Source organism: Phyllostomus hastatus, unplaced genomic scaffold (genome assembly GCF_019186645.2).
Source record: "Phyllostomus hastatus isolate PE091 unplaced genomic scaffold, TTU_PhHast_1.1 phas_scaffold_93, whole genome shotgun sequence".
NCBI classification, from domain to species: domain Eukaryota; kingdom Metazoa; phylum Chordata; class Mammalia; order Chiroptera; family Phyllostomidae; genus Phyllostomus; species Phyllostomus hastatus.
Genome location: NW_025334042.1, coordinates 663,641 through 679,999, shown reverse-complemented (window position 1 = coordinate 679,999; position 16,359 = coordinate 663,641).

The following is a 16,359-nucleotide window of genomic DNA, read 5'->3' as shown; positions in this document are numbered from 1 at the left end:
CAGGCTATAGGGGCAGATTGTATTTTGCGTAGCAAAAAGGCCAGTCATTTTGTCTTTGCACTTGGTATATTAAAATCTTCTTGTGTGCCCTGGCTGGCATAGCTCAGTGGATTGAGCATGGGCTGCAAACCAAAGTATCGCAGGTTCAATTCCCAATCAGGGCACATGCCTGGGTTGCAGGCCACAGCTCCCAGCAACCACACATTGATGTTTCTCTCTCTCTCTTTCTCCCTCCCTTCCCTCTCTAAAAATAAATAAATAAAATCTTAAAAAAAAAAGAAATTATAGATTAAAAAAATTTTCTTGTGTAACATAACCATATCTACATAAATATAACTTTTTCTTTTTAAAAAATGATTCCAGTGTCTATAAAGTGCTTTCTTCTATAGAATGTTTCTGACCCATCTGCATTGATCCTTGTCTGGAAAACCACATATGTGAAATAATATTTGGAAAAAAGTAAATAGTTTTTTTCAAAATTAAGAAAAAACATTGCTTATTCAAGCCTCTAGCAAGTCTCATTATTATTTTTTATAAATAACATGACATTATCTATTAAATGCAATTTCCTTTAATCCTGAAAATATTGCTATTAACCCCATTTTATCGCTGAGGAGACAGACCGCGTGTGAGTGATTGGTCAGGACTGCACAGTCAGTGAGTGCCAGGGGTGGGCCTGAGGGGTGCAGCAAGCCTCCAGTGCAGCTGTTTTAATGTTAAATGTGTGTTTTAAAGGAAAAAATACAATATTTAATTTACTAAAGTCTTTAGTTTTCTTCAAATGGCAACTGTAAAAATAAAAGCATAATTCTCATACTAGCATGACAAAAATGGCCAAGTGCAATTGTTCATGTCTAATTACCTCTGTCAGACTAAATAGAGAGTCATACAGTTCATCAGACAATCCATTATATCTAATTAGGGGAAATTACTTCGAGACGACTGTCAGGCCTATTTGAGAATGTTTCATGCTAAGGTTTCTAAAATGCTTTAGAGCGGATACAGCTTGTGAAGCATAAGAGAGTTCTCAGAACCAGCACACTGATCTGGAGAGGTTAAAGGTACTTGAGCTGCCCCTTCTCCTCTCCACATCTAACTTCATGGATCAGGTCAGCCCTGCAGGTTTTCTTTCAGCCATTTAGGTGTCCTTTCTGTGTGGCATTGAAGTTATTATTTGCACTGTCAAATCCTAACCAGAAAAATTCCTTGGAGCTTCTTGTGTAACATTGACTTTTCTGATGCAAAGTCAGAACTATACGTACATGCATACATACATACACATACAGACAGACAGACAGACAGACATATATGGCCAGCTAAAGAATGGTTACCACAAAGACACAAAGAATATGAACAATGAACTCTCTGGTTCTCAGATTAGACAGTTAGGGCACTACTGGCCAAACCTACATTATGATACAATGCACAGCAATGTCCTCTCTATCTCCTTTAAAATAAAAAAGAACAAAGTTGTCTAAAGCCTTCCTTTGACTAGGGACAAACATTCAATAATGACTCACTCCATCCCCGGACTATCCGGTTTTCTAAGTGTCCCAGGTGAGGAAACTAACCAGTAGAGGACAATGGAGCAGCTGTGGGAAGCAGAGAGGAGAGGAAGCCGGAGCCAAGGGTAAACAATGCAAAGATCACTCAAACTTTGTTCTTGGTCTTCTCTGACAGATGGAGAAGCTGACAGGCCAACAATCGTGGTACAGAGGTCACAATGCACCAGGACGAACTGTGCCAAAAGCGCTCTTCAATCTGAGATGCCCCGCGTGAACAGAAAAGCATTGTCCTCACCTCAAAGCAGACTGTCAAACTCTCAAACTATGCTGGCCTCCTTTTCTACGTAAAACTTTTGAGAAGCCCATAAACCAAAAGTCCATATTTTTAGAACTAAGTATCAAACTGGAGGTCCATCAAAGGTATGCTGTTGTTTTGTTTTAGATTTGCATGAAAAGATGTGGAAGCCTAAATAAGTTGCACTAATTGTGGGTTTGATAAGTCACTTTTACTGAATGAAATGAAATAAAATGAGGTAGGTGTTGTCCTTAAAAATCCAGGACAATCAGCCTTAGGAAATCAAAATAGTAAAATATTTCAGATTTGCCTCACTGGCATTCAAACTGTGAAGTTTAGTGGATACTATTTCTACTTCCCACAACTAGAGAGCAATCAAAACAGGATGATAAACATTTCAGGGAAAATACATAATTTATATTTTCCTTTACCCTGGATTAAAATATGGACTCTATGGAGACAAATAACATTTCTACTTTATAAGAAAATTTCTACTTTTTATATAACTTTCAAGATTTATTCCAGTGCAAAGGAATAAACAAAGGAGAATATTGTTACCTGCATTTATTTGATGCATTATTTGAGAATAGGGCAGAATCTTTACCTAAAAAAGAACCACCTATTCCACCAAGTTTATATTTGAGTTATAAAATTTTTATTTATATACAACTTTAGAAATTTTACTTCTGTGTAAGGGAGATATATCCATCCAAAATTCTATGAGTTTCCTTGTCAAAATCTCAATAAGCACAGTTCCTCGGTCTCATCTAGAAAAGTCAGGAAGTCTGGGATCTTAGGAAATAAGAATCCAGGGGAATTTTCTGTCTCCTTTTGAAAGACAGAGAACATGCAAAGGAATAATCAACTAGACTGTGAAGTTATAGACAAGAAAAGACACTTTGTACCGCCAAGACTGTCTGTGATACTCCACCTGGAAGACCAGTGAAAATACAAGGGGCTGGAATAATACCTCTTCCTCGGCAGCTTTGGCATACAAGTTAACTTAGAGATAACTAGCAGGACTCCTCTCCCACAGATGACCAAAGCTGGGAGGGCTCTATCATGAACCTCCTTTGGGTAATCCTGTCCATGTAATAGCCTGGAACCAGTAGGGGCAATTAGGATGTATGTCCACTAGAGAAGCTAGTGCTAGAAAGGATGTAATATCCAAAGAAGACCCTGGTTCTTACGGCCTTAGGAATAAGCTAGAGTTGCATGACTTGGGCTGGGAAGGACAATAAATCAGAGAGTTTCTTACAAACCTTTTCACACTCAGCAAGTGTCAATACTGTTAGCAATCCTGTTCTATAAACAGGCAATAATATAATAATTTTACCTGTGTTAATGCATTTAATCATCACCACTACCCTATCAAAAAGATAACCATTATTACCCCCATTTTGATAAACTAGAGTTTATCAAAGTTAAATAAGTTGCCCAACTTCATGAACATGGTGATGCAACCAGGAACCCAATTCAGAAAGTCTGTCCACAGACCCATGCTATTATCCATAGCACTATACTGCATATTTCTGCATGTATACATGTAGCATATATGTGTGTGGTTGTTCGTGTGTGGATGTGGTACAATGACATAAAATGCTTACAGTCTGTCATAAAAACTGAATTGTTGTAAGGTATATACTTTTACCAGTAGTACTTTGGGGTCATAAAAAGAATAAGCGTGGTAAGAAACAACAGATAACAAGGTCAAAAGATTCCCAAGAATACAGTGTGGATTAGAGACTCAGCAGATCTCCAGAGGATTCAATCTGCCCAATAAACAGGATACTTCCCTCTAGAGAAGCCATTAACATTAATAACTGTGAGCATGGAGGATAATTTTACTTGACCAGACTTTTCCTACTGTATAATTATCTTAGTGATGTGGATTGGACTAAGGCCACAAAAATGAATTTCAGCTTTGTTGAATTTAGATCATCAATTTCCCTGATAGCCACTATTTATTATTAGGAAATCCGAATCCCATTAGAGGAGCAGCACTCCCCATCACCCATGTGATGGGTGCGTGAGAAGGGGCATCAGAGAAGGTGTTTGGGGACAGCGAGGATCTCAGAGGACCAGCCGTGCCTGTCCCTCTGTGGATCGGGGTCCCCTGCTTCAAAGACATAAGCAAATTGAGCAGAAAGGCTCTAGGTGAATCATCTGATAATGTTTCATGTCTTCAGGGAGATGGATGCTAAAATCGACAAGATCGTTAATTTTTGCTGTACCTTTCGCATTTCCAGGAACAGAGATTCCACCTTGCCTCCAAGTGCCTCATCTAAGTTTTTTTACAGCACTGGCAGAATAGAAATTCTATTTCTGCCCAAGAATAACCTTTAGTTTGGATTAAATCTAATTCCCTTGAATCTTCCATAGGGACAGAAAACTGTTTTGCACCCTCCTCATAGGAATACCTATTATCGTGGGCAACATGGTATTATCCTTTTGTACTTTTCATAGTTTTTCATTTCTGCTACACTTCTCAGGGGCTTCCATAAGGCTCCTGTGTATTTTTTTTACTCCATGTTAAATAATTTCTTAAAATAGTTTCAGAAATATACTTTTTATGGTAGAAAACTGGAGAAATACTGAAAAGGCCAAAGAAGAAACTTTCAAAAAGACATCTCATTTCTCATAGCAAACAACTACTCTTATAAGTATCTTCCCAGTCTCATATGCCAGTGCACATGTGTGCTTCTGTGACTGCTTTCCCATGTCACTATCACTCTTTACTACAGAGTAGCAGATGGTAACCTAAGCCTGCGTGGACCTCACATCATCTGTGAATTCTGTGAAATCATCTACAAAACTTAATGTAGTCAAATGTGTGCTTTCTTTCCAGAAAGAGGGTTGACTATTCCACCAGATTCCCAAAAGGGTATGCAACCTGACAAGAGTTAAAAATTCTCATTTAGTAACATATTTTAATGTAATATTCTACCATATTAACCATTCTTGCTATTATAAATTAAACTGCAATAAACCTTTGAATAACTAAATTTTTCCATGACACTTCAACAATTTCTTTAGGGGAAGAAAATCCTCAGATTAGAATTTCTCCAAGAATATTTACAGTTGAAGGCTTTTAATATGTGTTATCAAATCACCGTAGTGAAAGACAGTATCATTCAAAGTTCCATGGGCCTACATGAAAATGGCCTTTTTTTCAAACAAGCAACACTGAGTCTTATTTTTTGAACTTTTCCAATTTTATTGACTAAACTAAAATACTAGTGTTTGGGGTAGGCTGGGATGGTGGTAAAAGGCAGAAAAGTGTACTTGAACAACAATTAAAATTAAAAATATATATCAAAAAAATAAAAACAAAATACTAGTGTTTGAATATTTTTTCTTTTTAGGTTCAGAGAGCAGTATTATTTGCAACACCCTAGTAAGGGATTCACACTACTCAGAGCATAAAGGGAGGGTTACATCTGACCTGGCTGGTCTTAGCTCCACTCCCGCTGTAACATAGTGTTGAAATCAGCCCTGACCCACAGGTCTTTCAATATAATGGTTGTGATTAACTAATCTTGTAATGATTTTTATGGTTTTGGTTTCCTAAGTGCTTACTCTCACCCTTGTATAATTGTCTTTTGTACTGTTTGTCCAGGACTCTGCTTCCTATTTAGTATCACTTGTTCTGTTTGATGTGGCATCACCTACAGGCTAAATAAGCACATTCTTAGCGTCTACCATCAAGAAAGCAATGACTTTGCCCTGGCTGGTGTGGCTCAGTGGATTGCGTGCCAGCCTGCAAACCAAAAGTTTACCAGTTCATCTCCCAGTTGGGGCACATGCATGGGTTGCGGGCCAGATCCCTGGTTGGGGGCATGCAAGAGGCAACCAAACGATGTGCATTGGTATTTCTCTCCCACTCTTTTTCCTTCCCTTCTGTGTTCTCTAAAAATAAATTAATTAAATCTGTGAAAGAGAGAGCTCCAAGGATGATAACATCACTTGACATATGCTCCTCACATTGACACCAGATCTTGGAAACCACTTCTGGAAGGATCATCCAGTAAATTTTCTGCCTAACTGTAACTCTGGAACTAAACTCTGGCTGAACAGAACATGAAATCACACCAAAATCAACAGAGATAAGAGTGGCCAGAAGGCCCTTGTGGAGACTAAGGGGGTGAACTCTTGCCATTAGAGAACCTGGGTTTAAACCCCAACTCTTTCACTTACTGTCTGTCTAATTTTGGGCAAATACCTGCACAGGTCTAAGCTTCACCACACTTTAAATGGACTGACAAAGGTTTTGCTTGGTGAGTATGCCAGGAGTTGCCTTCGTGGGAAGTGGCAGTACTCTCTACACAGTATTTGCAGACTCCCATCTATAAAACAGTAACTTCACATTGCCCTCCTTCACACATGCTCTGCTTCCCTTTTCAAGCCCAACTTTTTTCCATTATATTTCTTATTATCTTCTATGGGACATATTTAATTGTTTTTCATCTGATATCTCTCACTATAATGTAAACCCCATGAAAACAGGGTTTTGTTGTTTTTTTTTTTTCATTTTTGTTCTCTGCCTTCACACTAGCACCTTGTGGAATCAGTGAACAGGGTCATTGAGGGGATCGAATGATTCAGTGTGTATATAGCCATGTATTTGTTTCCTACAGCTGCCGTAACATAGTACCCTGAACTGATCAACACCAGAAATTCATTGTCTCACAGTTCTAGAGCCTAGAAGTCCAAGGCATTGGCAGGATTGGTTCCTCCTGAGGGCTGTGAGGGAGAATTTGTTGCGTGCCTCTCTCCCAGTTTCTAGTGGTTTCTGGCAGTTACTGGAGTTCCTTGGCTGGGACATGCATCTCCCCAGTCTCTGCCTTCAGCTTCATGTGGTATTCTCCCCGTGTGCATGTTGGTCTCTGTGTCCAAATTTGCCCCCTTAAATAAGGACACATTCATACTGGATTAGGGCCCACCCCAATGATCGTCTGTAAAGATTCTATATTTCTAAATAAGGTTACATCCATAAGTACTGGGGGTTAGGACTTCCACATTTTCAGAGGAGACACTGTTCAGTCCACAACATGCAACAGTGCCCTGCACTCTGTTGGCACTCAATAACTATTAACTCTTCTTATATGTTGACATGATAGGATCATTAGCTTAAGAGAAAACTAATTTGGTCTAGCATGGCAAGTTCTCTCTCTGAGGAGACACTAACCAGACTTGCTGCACCACCCTCCCCCTTGGCACGACTCTGACTGGAGAAATGACCCATGGGAAGAAGAGGCAGCTATGAAGTCAAAGCCTTTGCCATCATTGCAAAACCATTATTTTATAGCCAAGAAAGGAGAAGCTAAAAGGCAGTGACTCCCGTGAGGTCTTATAATAAGTTAAAGCAAAACCAAGCCTGGAACCCAGGTGTTCTCGCCCCTAGATCCTTTCCTCCATTATATAAACCTATCTACATATATTTAAAATAGTTATGACTATGGACATGTCAAAAATAGGTTGATTAGAGAATATTTTGCTCATAAATTAGTTTGAATGATTAACTCCAAATAGAAAAAAAGTTGACTAGAAAAACAACTGACTGATAACTGTAGTCAATTGACCTTTGATAAAGAAGCAAAGGCCATACAAAGATAGTCTCTTCAATAAATGGTGCTGAAATAACTAAATGCAAAAAAAGAAAGAATATAGCTACCCTTCACAAAAATTAACTCAATATAGATAATATTCCTAAATGTAAAACACAAATCTATCAAACTCCTAGAAGATCATAAAGAGAAAACAAAGACAACATTGGGTGTAGTTATGCCTTTCTCGATACAACGCCAAAGACAGGAACCATGAAAGAAATAACTGACAAGCTGGACTTGGTTAAAATGTAAAACATCTGCTCTGTGAAAGACATTACCAAGAGAATTAGGAGACAAGCCACAGATTGGGAGGAAAAGCTTATAAAAGAGATAAAGGATTGTTATCCAAAATCTACAAAGAACTCTTAAAACCCAACAATAAAGAAACAATGTGACTTAAAAATGGGCCAAAGAACTTAACAGACACCTCACCAAAGAAGATACATGGGTAGCAAATAAGCATCCAAAAAGATGCTCCACCTCAAGTGTCATCAGGAAAATGCTAATTAAAGCAGCAATAAGATACTACTATCCACCTATTAAAATGGCCAAAATCTGGATCACTGACAGCAGCAAATGCTGATGAGATTGTGGAAAAACAAGAACTCTCACTCATTGCTGGTGGGCATGCAAAAACGGTTCCCCCACTTAGGAGGACAGTCTGGTGGGTTCTGATAAAGCTGAACATGCTCTTTACCATATGATGCAGCAATCATACTCCTTGGTATTTACCCAAAGGACTTGGAAATGTATTTCCACACAAAAACCTGCCCATTGAGGTTTATAGCAGCTTTATCTATCATTGCCAAAGCAGATCTGGAAGCAACCAGATGTCCTTCACTAGGTAAATGGATAAATAAATTGTGCTACATCCAGACACTAGAATTTTATTCAGCACTAAAATCAAATGAGCTATCAAGCCATGAAAAGACAAAGAGGAATCTTAAATGCATATCACTAAGTGAAAGAAGCCAATCTGAAGGGGATACACACTATATGATTCAAAATAAATGACATCCTGGAAAAGGCAAAACTTTGGAGACAACAGAAAATAATCAGAGATTGCCAAGGGGTAGGGGAGATGAATGAGGTATAGAAAATGTTCTGTATGATATTATAGTGATGGATGCATGTTATTACACATTTGTCCAAACCTATAAAATGTCCAACACCATAAACCATAAGATAATCTATGGTCTTTGGGTGAATATGAAGTGTCAGTGTAGGTTGATTCTTGGTTGAAAAAATATATACCACTCTGGTGAGTGATGTTGATAATGAGGTAGGTTATGGGGGGGGGGGGGGGTGCAGGAAGTATATGGGAAATCTCTCTCAATTTTGTTATAACGTTAAAACTGCTCTTAGAAAAACAAATTTGTATCAAAAATTGAGACATTTCTGGCCAAAATTAACTACCTTATTTAATCAAATCTAATATTTCATCTAGTGTAAGAGACACCATTATTTTATCTACCACCAAAAAAGAAAAACACTGCCAATTAATGTGTGCCTACATTTTAAGAAAGGTTGCTCACAAAATTTGAGGTGTTTAAGTGTGAAAGTATCTTGAGCCTCAAAAGCCATCAAATATGGTAGCATAATCCCTTGGTCACTGGACTAAAATTGTATGTATAGAAATTCAGTTTCCTAGACCGGCCTCATATAATGCAGCTTGATGGGAAGATACGTAAAACAGACTTTAAGACACACAGAGCTGTCCACTTAGACCCCTTGAGTGACCTCACACATCCTCCTGATGTTTCTCTCCTCCAGGAATGAGAAGTAACCAGCAGGAGAGAACATTTTGAATCAAAGAGATGAGAGTGGAGAAGAGAGGAACGCAAAGCAATTTGCTGCCAAGACAAATATACAGGCAAAGGGAAATGAGACACTGACATTTCCTTCATGATTCTCTGAAGGAAAATTACAAAGAATGCACCAACCAGTATCTGGAACTGAGACAACAGCTGGGGAGGTATGACGAGCCTCTCCCCACCCCCCTTAGGGATTAAGAACCTGCGAGATTTATTCTAGCTGTCTATAGCCTGGCGCAAGACCAGAGTCGACTCTGTCTGGTATTTACAAAGAACTGGTGAGGGGCCAGTTGGCTGCCAGGGGCATGTTTCTGTATCATTTGTCACACACAAAGTGCTCTGCAGCTGGAAACAGAGGCATGATAGCTGTAGCCAATCAAGCCCGGCATTGGAACCAGCCATCCCTCCCTTCTAGCCCCAAACCCTTCCTCAAGAGCAAACAACTGGCAAAAGCCCAGCGCCGTTCAGTGAGAAAGGAACCAAGGGGGCCCTGGGGTATGGTTAAGCCAGTAGAGACAACTGGCCGTGACAGTCATTCACTAAGTATTTATTCTACACCCACTGTGTGCCAGGCCTTGGAGATACAGTGGGAAACAAGACAGCACATGCCTCCTGGATTTTTGATTTGGAATAATTTTTGTGTCCTGGGCTCCTCACATCTACTTCCAGTGGCAAGGGCAGGAAATGGCCATAGCCCGTCCCATAGCTGTCTGTTCAACAGCTTCACACTCTGCCACCAGCTCCCTTTCTCCAACCCTCCCAGCCTTTCCACACCGTCAGTCACAGGAATGCCAGCTCAGCAGAGCAGCCCAGGAAAACGAACAGCCAGGCTAAGTGAAGCAGTCAGCATTTCATCACAATTCTGGAACATTGGAAGTGGCTCACAGCAGAAAAAGGAAAAAGGACAGATCAGAGGGGCAGGGTTGAGATTAACAAGAAACAGTGTCGCCTCACAGCCTCCAACCCTGCGCTGACTACGTTCCTGCAGTTTTCTCCGGAGGATAAACACTGACGGCCATTCAAGCTGACAGTGGGAGCTGGACAGTTGACATTTACAACAATGCTCAATGCAAATCGAGGCACTTGCCCCCAGAAATGGAATTTCATAGATTTATCCTTTGAAAGGCCACTTCTCTGACTAGTCTGGGTCAGCAGTTAAACTGAAAGAGAAATATTTCTATTATTTGGAAGATTTCCCCAAAGTATCTAGTTCATTAGGCAAGAGAGACCTTTAAAAGTCTGATTCTGATGTGGTTGTCAAGCAAACAGAATGGGAAAACATCAAAGAACAATCTCATTTCCAGAAATGATTAAATACTTCCTCTGAAGTCCCTGGTGTTCCGAGTGCGGGGGTTGGACCTTGCAGCCCAGGTGTCCTGGCACCATTCCAGCTCTGCAAATGTCTGCAAATAACATGCTCTGATAACTCTCAAGGCTTCACCTTGAATAAGCAAAACTTTCCATGCGTGCCACTGCCACTTGCTATTCCAGAAAAGGATTAAAACCCAGAGCTACTCAGTAGTTGGCTGACCTTGAAAAGCCGCAAAGACTCAGGGCTTTGCACCTGCCATTCCTGCCACCTATGCAACTGTGACCCTACTACAATTCCCAGATGCACTGTTTTATTTTCTTCATAGCATTCAATATTTGAAATTTTCTCAATTATTGGTTGGTTTGTTTATTACAACGGGCTGCCTGAGAACAGAGAGTGTACCTGCCTTATTCACCTCTGAATCCTTGGTCGAAAGGATGCCTAGCATTTAAACGCCCAAAAAATTTTTGAAACATAAATGAGTCATTCAGGGGGTGGGAGCTGGAAGGAGAGGTTCCCACTGTGCACAATGCCATTCAACATTGCTTCTCCCCAGAAGCCCAGAGGAGACCACAGGCACATAGTGACTAACTTTGAAATCAATCCTCCAATCAGCTCTTGAAATAAGAAATATAACCTCACTGAACACCCCCCAAAAATGGGTCATTCAAATTATTTGAGCCAAAGCTTTACAATAATAATAATGATGATAATAATGAAAGATAATACCTGCCTTATAAGATAGTTTTAAAGATCTAGTGAGATTATATTAATAAAAGCAGAGCCTGGTACATTTAAGATATTCAATTAATATTAACTTAACAATAGATTAGCATTCCCAATTCCACAAAGCACCTCAGGTGACTTTCCAGAAACAAAAAAATCTGAAATAATTTACATAGTTATTATATATCATATTTATCACATTCTAATCTACCATTCACTGAAAATGCATTATAAACTTTTAAAAATTTTGTTGGAAAAAAACACTATATTTATCACGTGTAAGACATGCCAATTTCAAAAATGCAGGAAAGTGAAAAGCTGTTTTTAAAAATGCAGTATTACTTCTCCCTGAGAAAAAAAATTAAGCGATGCTTTAGCCCAAATGAGTAAATATCTGTACAAAATTTCAGGTGATGCAATTGGGTGGTGGGAAGGGTCATAGGTGATGCTACTTCCTGGCCCGAGATTGGAGTGTGAGCAAATGCTCTTGCTTTTAAACTAGAAAGTAAGCAAAATAATGAGCAGACACACAATTAACTCTCAATTAGCCTCAGTAACTGGCGTCAGGATATGCTTGACTAGTCAAATGCCCTGAGAAATCAGATTATTAGAATGCAGTGGCTGTAAAGAACAGAATAAGGGGACACCCTCCTTTTACTATGTGAGAGACAAAGATTAGCTAAACTCCCTTTCATTAAGTGAAATCAGATTTGTCTGCTCTCCGGTGGAAATGCTGATTTGTGGGGGTGGTTTTTTTGTTTGTTTTTTACACTCACCATGCTGTTCAGGACTTATTTACTTGTAAGTAAATAACTGGAAGCTTGTACTTTTTGACTACCTTCACCCATTTTGCCTTCACTTATTTTAATTTTATCGTCTCATTCTTCCAGCATGCTGTTCCTGGGCAGCAGGGTTAATGACCAAATAACAGGGTGACAAGACAATAAAAGGCCTAGAAAGTCCAGCAACCCCATAGTCAAGGCAGGGTGGACCCATCCCCCTTTCCCTTCCGAATACCCAGTTTCTTCCACTGAATGAAAAGTACTGCAGGCCCATCCATAGCATGTAATATGCCTCCTCTTTTCCCACTTCTCACTAACTCCAGTCAGCAACAATGAGAGTTCAAAAGTGCCAGAATAAAAGCTGGGATCCTAGAGAAAGAAGACGAGGCATTTCCCTATCAAATCCTTGTCACTGATGTCCATACTTGAGGTGAATTTCTCCCATTATGAAATGCCAGTTTATTTTTCCTTATAGACCTTTTCATACAAAAAGGAGTTGGACTGACAGGCAGTGGTGTGTTCAGGGGCTCTAGACTAGGCCACCGCGGTGCCCTGTGGTGTGTTGGAGGCAGAGGGCATCACCAGCAAGTCATGGTCTTCTGCTTACATTTCTCTGTCCCTGCCCCCTCAAACAACAGACTGCGGGGAGAGGAGGAGGGAGAACAAGGACAAAATTAAAAAGTTGATTTCCAAATGGGACATCAGTACATCTTCGTAAGCCATCTGCCAACTCCTGGGTCTGCTTATCCTTTATATTGTCTCAGAAAACAAAGTGGCCTAGTTCTTGGACAGAAGAAAAAAATTTTAAAGCTTCAATCATCCTTACCCACTGACCTGAATAAAAGGGGCCATTTGAGGACGGGAGGAGTTTCCAAAGCTGTGAATCCAGACAAGAAGCACTGTTTCCAGAAAAGTCAAAAACCCAGGTTCAGATGTGAAATGCTGAAATTTCACTGTGATTTTTGTTTTGGTTTGCTTTGTTCTGTTTGCCCTAAAAGGAGCTTATAAATCAATTGCTTTCTTTGTGCCTTTCTCTATGCAATGCAAGGCAGATTGACCAAAGGGGGAAAAACCCTCCATCCTTGTCAGACTTAATTGCAGGTCTGGGCACCTCGCACTGGAAAGGGGGCGGCCATGTGCGGCGCTCTTACAGCCTTTCCTTCTTTCCAGCTTCCTGTCCTCAGCGGCAACCTGAGACAGGCTTCCCAGCAGAGCCAGGCACGCCTCTGCTGCCCTCCACCCAGCTCCGAACACCAGCCCAGCGTGCATTTCCTATGACATAACCCCACTCCACAAATTCTAGGAGCTCTGGAGGGACCCCATTCAGATAACCAGCTGACCAGCTAAGCCTGTCAGGGGGTCACTCACCCTGTGCTTGGCAAAGAAGTCAGCTGAGTAGCTGCAAAAGAAACAGGATGTCATCAGGAGGTAGACTCTTAATACTGTTAAATGCTATTCTGCCTCAAACCACATGTACCCAAAATAAAGGAATGAATAATCTGATCCAGATAAAACCTGGTTTGTTCCAGGGCATCTTGGGAAACTAAAAAGTCCCTTCCCTCTTCACTGACAACCATGTTAGTATGTTCTAACACCTTCCCTATACATCCTAACAGATTTTTTTAAATAAGCAGATGAAGCCTTTGCAAAATGTGATCAGCCAACTGTTAATCTGGAGCAGTGGGGAGGTGCCTGAATAAGCCCACCTCTCAGTGGCTCAGTGTTAATACAGTTGGTCCAAAGAAATATTTAAACTACTTGTTTTAGCTCTCTTATGAAGTTTTTACTTCTGATCAGGTGAAGTAGTTCCTCTGAAAATGTAAGCTCGGTGTTTCACTGAGTGATTTAAGATCTTATGAAGATAGCATTTGCTCATTTAAATTGAACCAAGAAAGCATGAATGCCCCAAATCAACAGCTTCAAACCCCGTGGACCCACGGTAAGAAATGAACTTCACATAGCATGTTCCCACCTGGGTGCGTAACTGAAGTGTCACAAAACAGTGCCTCACCCTTGCGAGTTTCTATTCAATATCCTCCTTTAAAAAAATACTGTTGGAAGTTGAACCCCACTACAGTCATGTGCCTCATTACAATGTTTCGGTGAAAAATTTCTATCACCTGGTGATGTTGTAAAGCTGTGAGGGTGTAATGTTGTAATGTTGTAACACCCCAGGGCAAGACATTACTACTTATATGTAACTATGTGTTTGTGGTGATGTGGTGTAAAGAAACCTACTGTGCTGCCAGTCATATAAAATTATGCATAAACTGTATACAGTACATACTACAGGTTTATATATTTACCATACTATACTTTTATCATTATTTTAGAGTGTGCTCCCTCTACTTATAAAAGATAAATTTTGCTGTAAAATTCACACTACGTCACGCTACACTGGGAGCGGCCTTATACACCTTGTGTTTGCAGCATCTCTTGGTTGCATCATTGTCTCTTGTGCTTGATTTAATCTTGTATTTTGTACAATTAGATGTTGTACAGGCTTGTAGCCTGGGAGCAACAGGCTGTACCACAGAGCCTAGGTGTGCAGCAGGCAACACCATGTCTAGGTTCGTGTACATGCACTCTGATGTTTACACAACAACGAATTCGCTGAAGGATGCCCTTTCTCAGGATGTATCTCTGTCATTAAGTAGTGCGTCACTATATATACTGAGTTAGAAGCCCACTAATGGGTTGAAACTGGCATTTTTAAGCCACATTTTAAATTATATCTAGGGAAAAACCTACTAAAACTCCCCTTTCTAATTTGCTAATACTTAATGCCTTTAAACATCCACATGTTATTGGAAATGCACTGTTATGTTTCCAGGGTGAGAGAAGCCATAAGGGGTGAGGAGGATTTAAAAAGTATATATAGTACCAGAAGAAAACTTTTAGAGAGATTGAGGAAATGGCTTCAAAACTCCCCAAAAGATGCCTCATAATGCTGCATTCAGCCAACAGATTCTGAGTCCTCCCACGGACCAGGGTCTTGGTGGGGCAGGCTAGAGACGGGAGTATCAGGACTTTTTGCTGCTTCTATATTTACCCCGCAGACAGACCCTCTACACACGGTGGGCACTAACGGAGCAGCATAGGCAGAAGCTGCCTCTTTGCTCTTGTCCCAGGAAACAGATGCTCAGCAGTCCAAGTGCCAAACCCTCACTCTGGAAGCTGCAGGAAGACCTGAGCTCTGCTCCACTTGCATTTCCATGGCGAGGGGAGGGGGGGGGCCCTCAAACAGAAGTCATCCCTGAAACACCACCAAGTTTCTCTGACCAAACCCTAGTTACTCACCTGACAAAAAGCAGACAATGGTATTTGTTTATATTCAAGAGTCTGCATTTTATTATTGATTAATTGCAATATATTTTGCATCCCAGCAGGCATAAAGAGGTTTATAAAGCACTTTGCCCAGCATCACCTTTTTCTTTCCATCCCCTGTCTTGATAGACAAGAAGCAAGGGAGGGAGGGAACAGAGCAAGAGGAGGAGAAAGAGGAGGAGAAAAGGAAGGAAGGAAAGAAGGAAGAAATGAAGGAAAGAGGGAGGGAGGGAGGGAGGGAGGGAGGGAGGGAGGGAGGGAGGGAGGGAGGGAGGAAAAGGAAAATAATAAAGCTAGTATCTAATCAGATCTCAATTCAGTTAAACCCAGATAACTTTCCCTTGTATCCTTACAGTGAATCTTACAAAGCCACATGGGACCAAAGAAATATTTGGAAGTCTTAGCTAGTTCTCTTTTAAAAAGTAAAAAATTGTGTAAAACTAACGTAATTTACATAAAAGTTTAAAGTGCATCCTCAGTGCCTTTCTGAATGTGATGAGGAGTAATCCACAAAGGGTGTGAAGACCACCCAGCCATTATCATTTTTGCCCAAAATGGCCCCTGTGGATTTCCTACATCTTAAACCATTATCATGGGTTACCCACTCCAGTGGCTCAGTTTCTGCTTCTTTTTTCAGTCAGTCCAAACATCCAAAAGTGCCCACAGCTAACATTAGAGTCAATTATTCCTTTTCCAAAACTGCTTTATGATGTTGGGCATAGGGGTGGGGGACAGTAGGCCACCAGGAAAACAGGAATTTAGCAAGGATGGCAAGCAAAGACTAAAAATATTTTCTGGAGAATTAAACATAAAGTGAACTCAACCTCTCTCCATCTAATTCCAAAGGCCTTCGTGTTTTCTTTTAGTGACATCTTGATGCTCTTGGAGATCTCACTTCAGCTGATTGCCGGTGCTGGCTCCTCCATCCTCACCACCAGGCAGGCAGCGTTTTCCAGCCAATCCTGAAGTGAGTGCTTAACTTGGGATGA